Below are 12,242 nucleotides of genomic sequence, written 5' to 3'. Positions count from 1 at the left end.
CAGTATAATTAGCTTGACCTTATTTGGTACATTGCAGGCCAATTTAGCAAATCCTCCCCCTTACCTACATCCCCGGATAAATAAAAATTTGGACATAAACACTTTAGAAGATGCAGCAGATGAGTTTCTTACAATTGAGGGGTTGAATGAGTATGAAAGTATGTTCTGTGACACCATTTTGTAGAAATGTCTGAAAATTACTGGTGAAAGAATCATCTTTTTTAATGTTAAATCCACCATCAGCCTTAAAGTTTCCTTACCTGCAGTGCATAATGTTCTAACAGGGTCTTGAAAGACTTGTGTGACGAGGCTGAAAACTGCTGGTGGATGCTTTTGAACTTCAGACACCAGAGGCTGTCAAACCACTGACTTTAGTTACATAGAGTACCCTGGAAAACTTTTAGTCATCTGGTTCAGCCAGATGTTTAAACACTCTTGTTCATGTCACACAGTGTGTAGTTCTTCAGATACCAGCAGCAAAAGCAATAGTAGCAATATATATAATTTATTCGGAAAACAGTTGAAACCAACTAAAAATGCCAATAAAACAGTCCAATAAAAGTTCCAAAAAATGGCTCATTATATATATATATATATATATATATATATATATATATATATATATATATATATATATATATATATAAATAAATAATAAAGATATGAGTCCAATGCACAAGTGTCTCTAGTCCAAATAAAACCAATTCAAGAGGGGAGGCACCCTGGCTAGAAGGGGGGCAGAGGAGGACCCTTGTCCACTTGGTCTCTTGCACCGGCCCTGTAGCTCTTTCCAAGTTCCTCCTTTGGGTGGCTGTTTTTGTTTAGTCAGCCTTGAACCAATTCCGTCCCAGCTGCAGGACTTGTCTTTTCTGGCCTCCTGCTGATACTGTCAGTGTCTGTCTGTCTGTCTGTTTCTTCTCCAACTTGCCATCCTGGCCAGCTCTGCTGTTTCCTGTTTGCAGGCCTGCAGTGCTCTTCACCCCTCTGCACTTAGATATCCCAAACCCAATCTTCTGCACCAATCACTCACGGGGCATGTACCACAGTAATCAGTCTCCAGGTGTCTCTTATTAATCTAATTTGATCCAATTACTAAAAACGGTTCATGCAGAAATTTAAAACATAAAAAAACTTTAAAAAAAAAAAAGAAAAAAAAAACAGATTAAAAACCAAACCTAGGATCAAATGCTAAATTACTGATTGCATTGCTGTGACATTCAGATGTTTGACGTTTCATAATGATGAATTTGAATTTGCAAATCATTGTTTTACTTTAATGATAAGGTGTTTTCAAACAGGAAAAGTTGCTGCTTAAGAATGTCTGAAGAAAAAACAATAAACACCTAACTTCAAACCTAAAATATCTCATTTTTGTTTTCTTTTTAATAATGTACAGCCCATAGAGATGGTATAATCTGCTTTGCAGCTTCGGGATTTATAATCTTATGTTTTGTTGATTTGAAATAGCTTTTGAAGGAACTAAATTTCTTTCCACATTTTTAATTAATTTTTCTTTCTGGATGAAGATAAATCCAAATGATGAAGATATAACAACTATTTACCATTTTGTTTTGGTAACATACTTTGGAAGGTCAGAAGATCAGTAATAGTATGGACAAATTCTGCAAATTATTATTCTTCCTCTTAACTAGACATCCAAGATATTAAATATATCCAAACAATATTGATTTTCTTTCTCTATAATGAAGTGTTATGTGCACGCATAGTGAGGCAAAAACTTTTGGAAGATGGCCTGGTGTCTCAAAAAGCAGCAATTTCAAAAAGCACATTTCAGAAGGACTCACAGAGCCACATAAACTTGAACTCAAAATTTATTTGTGAAAAAAGGCATACTTATTAATTTATTAATTTAAATTCAATCAAATTTATTTGAATTTACTTTTTGCTTTTAGTTTCTTCTCTCTTCTACTTTGATGAATTCCTAAATAAATCAGTGAATTCACAACCTTCGCTAGTTGTGGATGCATGCTGACATCAGAGAACAAATATTTTCATTATCATTCAGAAGATTGTTTTCATTATTATTTGGAATTATTTGGAAGTGAATATTTGCTTTCAGTCATTCTGCTGCAATGATTATAAAAAAGGATTTTCCTATCAATTTGTCCATGAGATCAGACACTGATCAGAACAATAATAAACATCAGAATGAATAAAAAAAAAAAAATTCAAATTTTTCTAACTCAATGCCAACTGTGAAGTGACCCTGAAGTACAAATGAGTAAAATACAACTTTTCTTTGAAAATCAGAGTGTAAACAACCAACCAAAGGCCGTCATGACTGTGTGGAGGTTATATGAATGTGATTTCGTAACAGCCTAGATGGTGTGAACAACAAATCTGTGTGTGGATTATCAAAGAAAGAAAACTTTTCTTACAGGAAAAAATAGGAAGATTAAAGTTGGCTTAAGAGCATGAAATAAAACCAGATGAATGCTGGAATGTTAGATTAAAAGACCAATTTGTTGAGCACAAATTAGGTTCAGCATGTCCACCATGAACTCAGTTATATGACTACATGTAGTTAACAGCAAAGCACAGGAGTGGGAGAATGAATCATTTAAAACTGCTGTAATCAAGCCTTTACTTAAAAAGCAGTCTCTGGATGCAGAGGTGATGGCAAATTATAGACCTATATCTAACCTCCCGTTTATGTCCAAAATTCTGGAGAAAAATAGTTTCATCTCAGCTACATGCCCATCTAAGCAGAAATAATTTATTTGAAGAGTTTCAGTCAGGATTTAGAGCTCATCATAGCACTGAGACAGCATTGGTAAAAGTTACCAATGACCTTATGGCTTCAGACAAAGGACTTCTGTCCGCTTGATCTTAGTGCTGCATTTGATACAGTCGATCATAACATTCTGTTATAAAGACTAGAACAGGTGATTGGAATTACAGGTACAGCGTTAAGCTGGTTTAAACCATATTTATCTGATAGACTTCAGTTTGTTCATGTAAATGACAAGTCCTCCTCACAAACTACAGTAAGTCATGGAGTTCCTCAAGGTTCTGTACTTGGACCAGTACTCTTCACACTATATATGCTCCCTTTAGGCAAAATTATTAGACAACATGGAATAAACTTTTATTGTTATGCAGATGATACTCAAATATACTTATCCTTTAAACCAGATGAAACAAATAAGCCCAATAGGCTACAAAATTGTCTCATAGACATAAAGACTTGGATGTCTAGAAATTTTCTCCTCTTAAACTCAGATAAGACTGAAGTAATTCTCTTTGGATCTGAAAAACTCAGAGCTAAATTTTCCAGTTTTGTATTTAACCTGGATGGCATTGCTTTAGCTACAGTAAGTAAACCTTGGAGTTATATTTGACTCGGACCTGTCCTTTGGCCCACATATTAAGCAGGTTACTAAAACGGCCTTCTTTCATTTACGCAATATAGCCAAAATTAGGGACATTCTGTCCCAGAGTGATGCAGAAAAACTGGTTCACGCTTTTGTTACTTCGAGACTAGATTACTGTAACTCTCTATTACTCGGCTGTCCTAAATTTGCCCTGAAAAGCCTTCAGCTGATCCAGAATTCTGCAGCCAGGGTCCTGACCAGAACCAGCATGAGAGATCATATTTCTCCAGTTTTAGCCTCTCTTCATTGGCTGCCTGTTGAATCTAGAGTAGAATTTAAAATCCTTCTCCTTACATATAAAGCCCTCCACAACCAGGCACCACTATATATCAAAGACCTCATTGTTCCTTATATACCAAGCAGAGTACTTCATTTGCAGACTGCAGGCTTACTTGTGGTTCCTAGAGTCTCAAAGAGCTGAGCAGGAGGCAGAGTCTTTGGTTATCAGGCCCCTCTCTTATGGAATAAGCTCCCAGTTAGTGTTAGGGAAGCAGAAACTCTCCCCACCTTTAAGACTAGGTTGAAGACTTATCTTTTTGAGAAGTCCTATAGCTGATGCTATCCTATAGTTATGCTGCTATAGGTTTAGACTGCTGAGGGACTTTTCCTGATACACTGAGCTTCTTTCTCTTTCTCTTTATCTCTCTCTTTTATCCCCCCCACCAATAACAGTGTTGCATCATTAACATGTATGTCTCCTGTCTCAGCAGGTCTCCCTGGAGCAGCAGTTCCTGTTGTCTGTTGTCTTTCTGTCCTCTTCCCCCCACACAGCAGAGGCAGATGGCTGCCTGTCCTTGAGCCGGGTTCTGCCGGAGATATCCTTCCTGTTAAAAGGGATTTTTTTCCTTCCCACTGTTGCCAGTGTGCTTGCTCAGGATAGGAGATTGAGTTGGACCCTCCAACTCAATCTATTGGTTTCCTTATATAGGCTATTATGAATTGGCTTTCATTATGTTTCCTTCTGCCTGTAAAGCGTCTTGAGATGGCATTGCCGTGATTTGACGCTATATAAATGAAGTTGAATTGAATCTTATTGAATTGTTAATATGGAGCTTCATGAATACATTCAGCATAATAAGAGGATATAAGATTATTGGTGAAGTGAGATGAGTCACAAAGCTATACTGCTGATCAACGACGATCAGCTGACAAACATAAAAGCTGACACCTCGGTAAGTATGTTGATCAACTTGAAGGAAAAGAGGAAATTCTACTCCCCCAGTCAGAGGGTAGGTGAAAACATGTCATATGGATGGCTGGTTACCTCTAGAAATATGTACAGCACATATGTGCTTCATGCCGAGGAGGACTGAATCTGTCACAAAAACATTATGGGAACTCGAACGATTTTAACCTTTGTGCTGCAGGCTAAACTGGCCTTTCAGAAAACTGACTGATATGTTGAATTAACTAATTATATACAACACATCACAACTTAGAATCAAGAAAATTAAGTTTTAATTTTTTGATTTTGGTTAATTTTGCTCCAGTGTTTATTCATTAATTTTGTTTATGTTGCCATTTGGGAGAACGCACAAGAAACAAAAGAAAAAACAAACAACTGCTTTGCCTGAACTGAAGTGCTTGTGTAGTGGAATGGTTTATAACCTGATTGAATTCAGGTGATGTGAATACATTTGGCCTTCAGCCTATGGCAGCGTCCATGGCATGTAAGCAGTTGGTGTGATTGGGATATGACAGCTGAATTCTGGTTTACCCTCAGTCCTAGAGACTGAAAGAACTCTTGTAAAAAGAGCTACTGTTCAATCTCCTGAAAGATTGGCTGGACTGGTATGTTGCCCTGACATTTGAACTTAAAACACTGCAGGTGGCTGTTTCCAAAGTGGTTTATATTGTGACTGGTCACTGCCGGCAGAGTTGTGGCAAAAAGCTTTCCCTGTGGAACCCTGCTGATCGGTGTAGCTGCAAATGTCTGACTGCTGTTAGAGTGGGCTTACATTTTTAAATTGGAAATTGGCCTTGCCACACAGCTGCTCTGACTGCTGCTTTGTCTTCAATCTTCTCATGCTGCTTCGCCAGAGACTGTTTTATAGGCTGTTCCTTCTGCTTTGTTTGAAATTTAGTCTTTTTTAGAAACTTTAATTCTTTTTTTAGTCTTTTTATTTTTAACAGATTAATTTTTACAGACTACTTTTTTTTTTTTTTTTTTAAAGATTAGCTCACTCCTTCTGGTGGACAGGCCACCTTGGTGGTGGCGTCTCCTTACGTTTGCTGTGCACATGCAACTCTAACAAACTGGTTCAATTGGCACAGAGTGAGATACTTACTGGTGGGGTGATCTTTGTGTTTTTTATTCTTGAGATGCCCCTTCATTTTATCACCAGCAAGCCAAACTGCCCCCTATTTTAGTTGGTTTTATTATTTTTTTTATTTATTTAAAATAAATTCCAAAGTGGAGCTTGTCACAATGCTTTGTGTGTTGAACCTAAGTAAGGTTGATTTCCTTGAGTGAAACTTGCAAGGTAGCGTTGACATACACACACTCACCCCCCAGTTGCAACACTTGCTTCATACCTACTGTAAATTATTTCTGCTATAAGCTATATCTGTCATGACTGCGACTCTATGCCGAAGGTGGGTATGTCCTCAGTCAAGCCAAATATTAAAAGGAGCTCCAAATGTGGATCCTGAAACGGAAAAACACCACGAGCAGAAGATTTCTTCTTCCAGTGTGGTTTTGTCTCAATTTTTCTACATCTGAGCTGACTGAGTTTCATAGAGATTCATGTTTTATTCCGTTCTACACAGTAAAGTTTAGCAGCTAGAAGTCCGATTTATATGATGTGTAAGTTATTGCCAACCTTGACTGCAATTAACTGGTGTTCATTCATATTATTCTGAGCTGCAGAGCTCATGTCCATGTGGTTTGCTTCATTCAGAGAAAAAGGATTTGGGGAAATCAGTGTAGTTTGTCTGGTTTAACTTGTGTGCAGGACTGTAGAGGTAGAAAAAACTGGTATTCTAATGTGTTTTTACTTTGTTTTGACGTGACAAAAGATGACAGCTGCAACACTTTGTTCTTGTATTTGACCTCGTAGGGATGCTACATAAATGTAGACATCGGTTTCTTGTCTTATACAAGAACATTAAGAACAATTCAGTTGAACCCTGTGAGTACTTTCATGAAATAGATGTTAGTGAAAAAGTCTTTGTGGCTGATGTAAATATCCTCCAGGAAAATGGATTATGTGTGCAGTGAGGGATGTTTATCACCACCATCTCAGACAGAAAAACAGAACTTTTATGCTGAGGATTTTATTGAACATCTGCTGCTGATGACAGAAATTTAAAAGATCAAACTTAAGGAAGGGTTCAGCAATAACAGCTCTTTATTATGATCCTGTATACTCCGTGTCCATGAAACCCACTGACAGCAACAAATGATATTTCTTGTTTGTGATACTTTGCCAGGTCTTTACTGCTGACATCTTTAACTATTTTACATTTGCTCTACTTGTTTTCCCTCTGCAAGTAAAATGTAGCTCAGCCAGGAGGACAGATGATTGACTTGTCCATTGCAAAATAATAAACTACTTTGCATCCTAAAATTGTCCATGTGAATCAAGTCCAATCAGCTTTGCAGCAGGAATCTGAGCTGGCATCGTATCTCTTCATATTTTGGAATTATGCTGTCTCTTCCTGACTTCTGTCAAATTATCAGGAAACACCAGCAGCTCATATATGTGAGGCTCAAGCAATCACACTGACGACACGTTTTACAGATGTTTTTTACACGTTCTTTCTCTAGGCATTATTGGATTAGGCCAGGGGTTCCCAAACTGGAGGGTGGGCCTCCCAGGGGGGCCCAAAGTTATCACAGGGGGAGATGCAGCAGGGCTAAAAAAAAAACTTGGGACTGGATAAATTTGTAAAAGTACTCATAGGAAATGATGATAAATCAAAAAGAGAGACTTCCAAGTAATAAAAAAGAGAACGAACTATGATCTGTTAATTATAGTTACCTACAATACAGCCACTAAATCTAAAGACGCATTTCTTAGTATGTTTTTTCGGTTCATGTGACGGGAGGGGGGGCTCCACATTATTGTCGTCAATGAAAAGGGGGCCCTGCAGAAAAAGTTTAGAAACCACTGGATTAGGCTGAGTTTCGATTATTTCTGTTCAAATCATGCTGTTTTTTTCCTATACAGCTCTGATATAAACCTGAATTTTCTTGGTGAACACTCTTTTGAGTAATTTCTTCAGCCAACAGCTGTTTCAAGTCATAAGTCTGAATTTTCTCCTCAATGATCTGACCAATTTTTTATCTGTTTTTGGTGGTGATACCAGTGACATACAGCACTGGAAGGATGATTAATTTCCTTTTGCAGCTGGTTAAAGGTTTAGTGAAGCTGACTGCTTTGTCATAAAACTCCAATTCCAACAATGTTTTGTTGTTTTCAGCCACAGGTCTGGCACAGTAACATAGCAGTTTTCTTTTGCTGTCTGTGTAAGTCTCTTCCCAGGGGCCACATCACTTTAACACTGGAGGCTTATGGTTCTGCCACTTTTGTGATGTCAACCTCTGGCCCATCTTAGACTTGCAAAGTTCACAAATTGTATTTTTTCTAATGGGACCAGTTCTAAGGAGACAGTCTGTTATTCCTCCATCCAGTTTTTTTGACAGCAAGATTACATGTCAAAGTATGGTTGCGTTTCTCCATTTAATCCCCAGCTTCCCTTTCATCACTTGGCAACTCTAAGACGACTCCTCAATAACTCTTGAGTTTTCAGCTTTACATTTATGAAAGATCTTTCTTGTTATAAAAGGCTACATTTGCTGTAAATCCTGTTTTTGTGATGGCTGCAAATACCACCTCCACACTGCAACTCTGCAGTTGTCATGGGGACTTTACTGCGTGATCTGATTCAGTGTTGTTGAGATCGCGGAGTGTACATTGGTTAAAATGCAAGAAAAAATCTAGGCGAATCCTTTAGGCTCCTTTATTCCAAGCCATGGTTTACATACTAAATGGAATATACATGCGTGGGTGTGTGCTTCTGTAACACACAAAATGAAGAGAATATGAGAGACTAGTAATACAAACTTATCAGATGACAAAATCACAACCAAATTATAAACAGAAATAATGCAGGTCAATTCCAACATAAAGAAGCAGCCACGCTCTGCCTAAAGGCACTGGATAGGCCTCAAAGTAATCACCACTAATTGCCTGGGTCTATTCAGAATTCAGAAATAAGATTGAGCACATTCCTGATGTCTGGCACCATATACAAATCTAACATAGCGGCTATTCCATTCATATTAATATGTATAAACAATCAAACAATGTATGTACTGAGTCTGCTAGACAGTCGTGGTTAGCTTACACATTAGCTTTGGTGCTAACAGGAATAATCAGGAAAAACAAAGCTTACAACATAATCATAAGACCATTAAACTTATGCAGAACCTTTTTATGTCACACTGTACGACACCCACCTGTCTCATGGATGCACATTTAAGATAAAAAACACACAAAAGAATATGTCACCATCCCCAGAGCTTAGTACCAAACTAATAAAAACAATTATTGAACATTTTAGCTCACAAGCAGCCCTCTAGTGACCGGCCTAAAAACTGCACCCAAGGTACAATGCAACAATAAATATTAATAATAGAGTCCTGTCTTTGTAACACAGCCGCCTCCAAACTTGCTTTGGCAAGTTTGAAGGTAGTATTCATTGTCCATCTTGTTCTGGAACTGCAGGGAGTCGGATGAGACGACTCATAGGTCTGACATAGGTGTGGTCCTTCAACTTGATGCAAGCTGAGCGGATCAAGCCATCAGTTCCTGGAAAGACTTGGAGTTGGGGGGTCTACTATCATAACGACAGTGCCAACCTGAATAGGAGATGTGTCCCTTTGCCACTTAGACCTGGTCTGCAAGGTTGGCAAGTAGTGGCGCAAAAACTGTGTCCAGAAGCGGTCACTCAACACTTGAAACGTCCTTCAATGCCGGCATCCTATGACCTCAGAATCATGATATGCCACCTGGGGAAGCGAGGGATCCAGCCGCCCCATGAGTATTAGGTTTGGGGTGACGGGGTCAAAATCAGCCAGGTCTGATGAGACATATCCTAAAGGCTTTGAGTTGAAGATGCCTTCGATCTCCAACAACACCGTCCGAAGGACTTCGGCTGTTACAACCTGACAACCCAGTGTTGATGTTAAAGCAGGTTTAATCGATCTTATCTCCTGCTCCCAGGACCCACCGAAGTGAGGAGGACTGGGAGGATTGAAGCAGAACTTCAGCTGGCACTCTGCTGGTCAGGTTTGCAGAGATGGATGCAGGGCATTGAAGGCTTCCCGTAGTTCACGATCTCCACCTCGGAAATTAGTGCCCTGGTTGCAAAGTATCTCAGCGAGTTTCCCACGTCAAGAGATAAACCTTCTCAATGCCATCACAAAGGAGTCGGTACTGATACTGGATCAATATGGACTGCTCTAGTAATCAAACACTTAAAGAGCAGGCCCCACCGCTTCTCGTGACGATGGCCTATTCTGACGAGCATGGGTCTGAAACAGTCCATGCCCGTAGAAAAGAAGACTGGCTGTCGTAGCCGGAGGCGGGACATAGAGAGGTCAGACATCTTTGGATTGACTGGTTGGGCTCTCCATCTTTGGCATTATGGACAGGACCGCTGCTCCAGTCTTACAGCTTCACAGCCCCTTAGAATCCAAAATCTCCTTCTAAGCTCTGAAAAAGTCTCTCAGAACCTGGATGCTTGGGCTCCAACACTTTGATGTTTGATATCAGTTTCCAGTCCATGACAGTGTCTGACTCTCCCACCAACTCTAATGAGCTGTAGGGACTGATCAAGTTCAGGAGAGTGTAAAGGCGACTCGAGGTGTGTATTGGTTTCCCAGCTGAAAGACACTGAACTTCATCTGGAAAACTGTCTCTTTGAGCGGATTCAGTATGCAAAGCTCAGCTTCCTTGAAATCATCTGCAGTGGAGCTTTCTTCCCAGGCACTGGCCACCCTATGAAGACGTGTAGCAGCATCCTTTACATGGTCGTGGAAATTGTCAGACTGTCCTACATCTGGCGCTGGGTCCATGCTCACGGATGTAGCCAGACATGTCACAGGTTTTTGTTGCTCATCCATAAAATCATCTCATGGAGGAGGTGGATACTTTGGCCATTGCTGTCGGGGAAGTAACAGGAAGGGAGGTCCACATGCCCAGCGAGAGTGGTTTGTGAGCTCTTGTAGCCGTTTACCTCTTGTGAGGTCATCTGCAGGGTTATCTGCTGACATCACATATCACCAGGCCTGGGTGTCTGTTAGCTCCTGGATCTCTGCAATCTGTGTGCCCACAAATACTTTAAAGTGACATGAATCAGACTTGATCCAAGTGAGGACAGTTGTGGAATCTGTCCACATCACAATCCTGGACAACGGTAGAGTCAGTTATGTGACGAGTAGGCTGGACAACTGTGCTCCTGTGAGGGCGGCACATAATTCAAGACGTGGCATCGAGAGTTGATGTTTGGGGGCCACCCTGGAGCATGCTGCCAAGAATGCAACTTCCACATGCCCATCCGTATCTTCTGTGGGTAGGTATGCAACACTGCCATACGCCTGTTGAGACATATCATAGAAGATGTGTAATTTTCTGCTGCATTCAGGTTTGTCTAGCACTGGACTTATGTAGCAACGGTGAAGACTGATGTTTTCCATTTCCGGCAGTTCAGATTCCCATGCCTTCCAGGCAGTGAGTAGCTCGCTGGGGAGTAGATGATCATCCCACTCATGATTCTTGTTCCACAGTTGCTGAACAAGAACCTTTGCTCATGTGGTGAATGGGATAAAGAACCCTAAAGGATTGTATTGACTGGCCAATATTCTGTAAATATTTCTCATTGTTGGCGGACTACTCTCGAGGTGCTTGGACTTGTAATGAAGAGTGTCTGAGTGCCATAGCCAGCACAGACCTAAAGCGGGCCCTTAGGGGTTCATCTCTGTATGTTTCAGCCACTTTCGCTGCTCTCTGATCTAAGTTCCTTTCGGAGATGGCTGATGAGGCCCAGCTTACTGCTAGCCCACTCTCCTTTAACAGAGTGTTCAGCTTGTCCATGATGTCTTTGGCCTTTTCCATGGAAGAGAAGCTCTGTAGCCAATTATCCACATAAAAGTGCTTCTCAATAGAACTGCACAGGTCATCTCCCTGCTGACTGTGGTCATGGATGTGTCTCTGGAGAGCATAGATTGCACAACATGGTGAACATGTGGTCCCAAATGGGAGTCCCTTTCGTTCGTACACTTTGGGATGAGCGCCTCTTTGCAGGTCACCCCAGAGGAAGCGCAACACGGACAGTCTTCAGGTAGCAGTCTCACCTGATGGAACATCCCCTTGATGTCACTGTTGACAGCAATAGAGTGCTCTCTAAGGCGTACCAGGACACCAAGGAGTGAGGCACCCAGATTCGGACCAGGCAACAGCATCTTGTTTACGTTCTGTTCCTTGTAAGTGAAGGAGCAATTAAACACAACACAATTCTTATTATTGTGTGTCACCACGTGGTGATGGATAAACCATGACTCACTTGAGGACCTCACCTGCTTATCACTTACTTCTTTGGCGTAACCTGCTGACACAAGCTTTGTGATCTCTGCCCGATATGCTGTGGCCTTCTCCGGGTCACAACTGAGACGTTTTCTCAGTCCCTCGCAGACTGTTAAGAACTACTTCATGTGGCACAGAGAGTGTGGACATATTGTGGACACGCAGGAGAGGAGTTGCATATCTGTCAACACCTTCCACCTTTACTCTCGTAGTCTTTTCTTCCAGTAGATCCAAAGCTTTTCACTCTCTTAAAGAC

The sequence above is a fragment of the Telmatherina bonti genome (assembly GCF_933228915.1).
Source record: "Telmatherina bonti genome assembly, chromosome: 8".
Lineage (NCBI taxonomy): Eukaryota > Metazoa > Chordata > Actinopteri > Atheriniformes > Telmatherinidae > Telmatherina > Telmatherina bonti.
Note: the sequence above shows the minus strand (reverse complement) of the source record.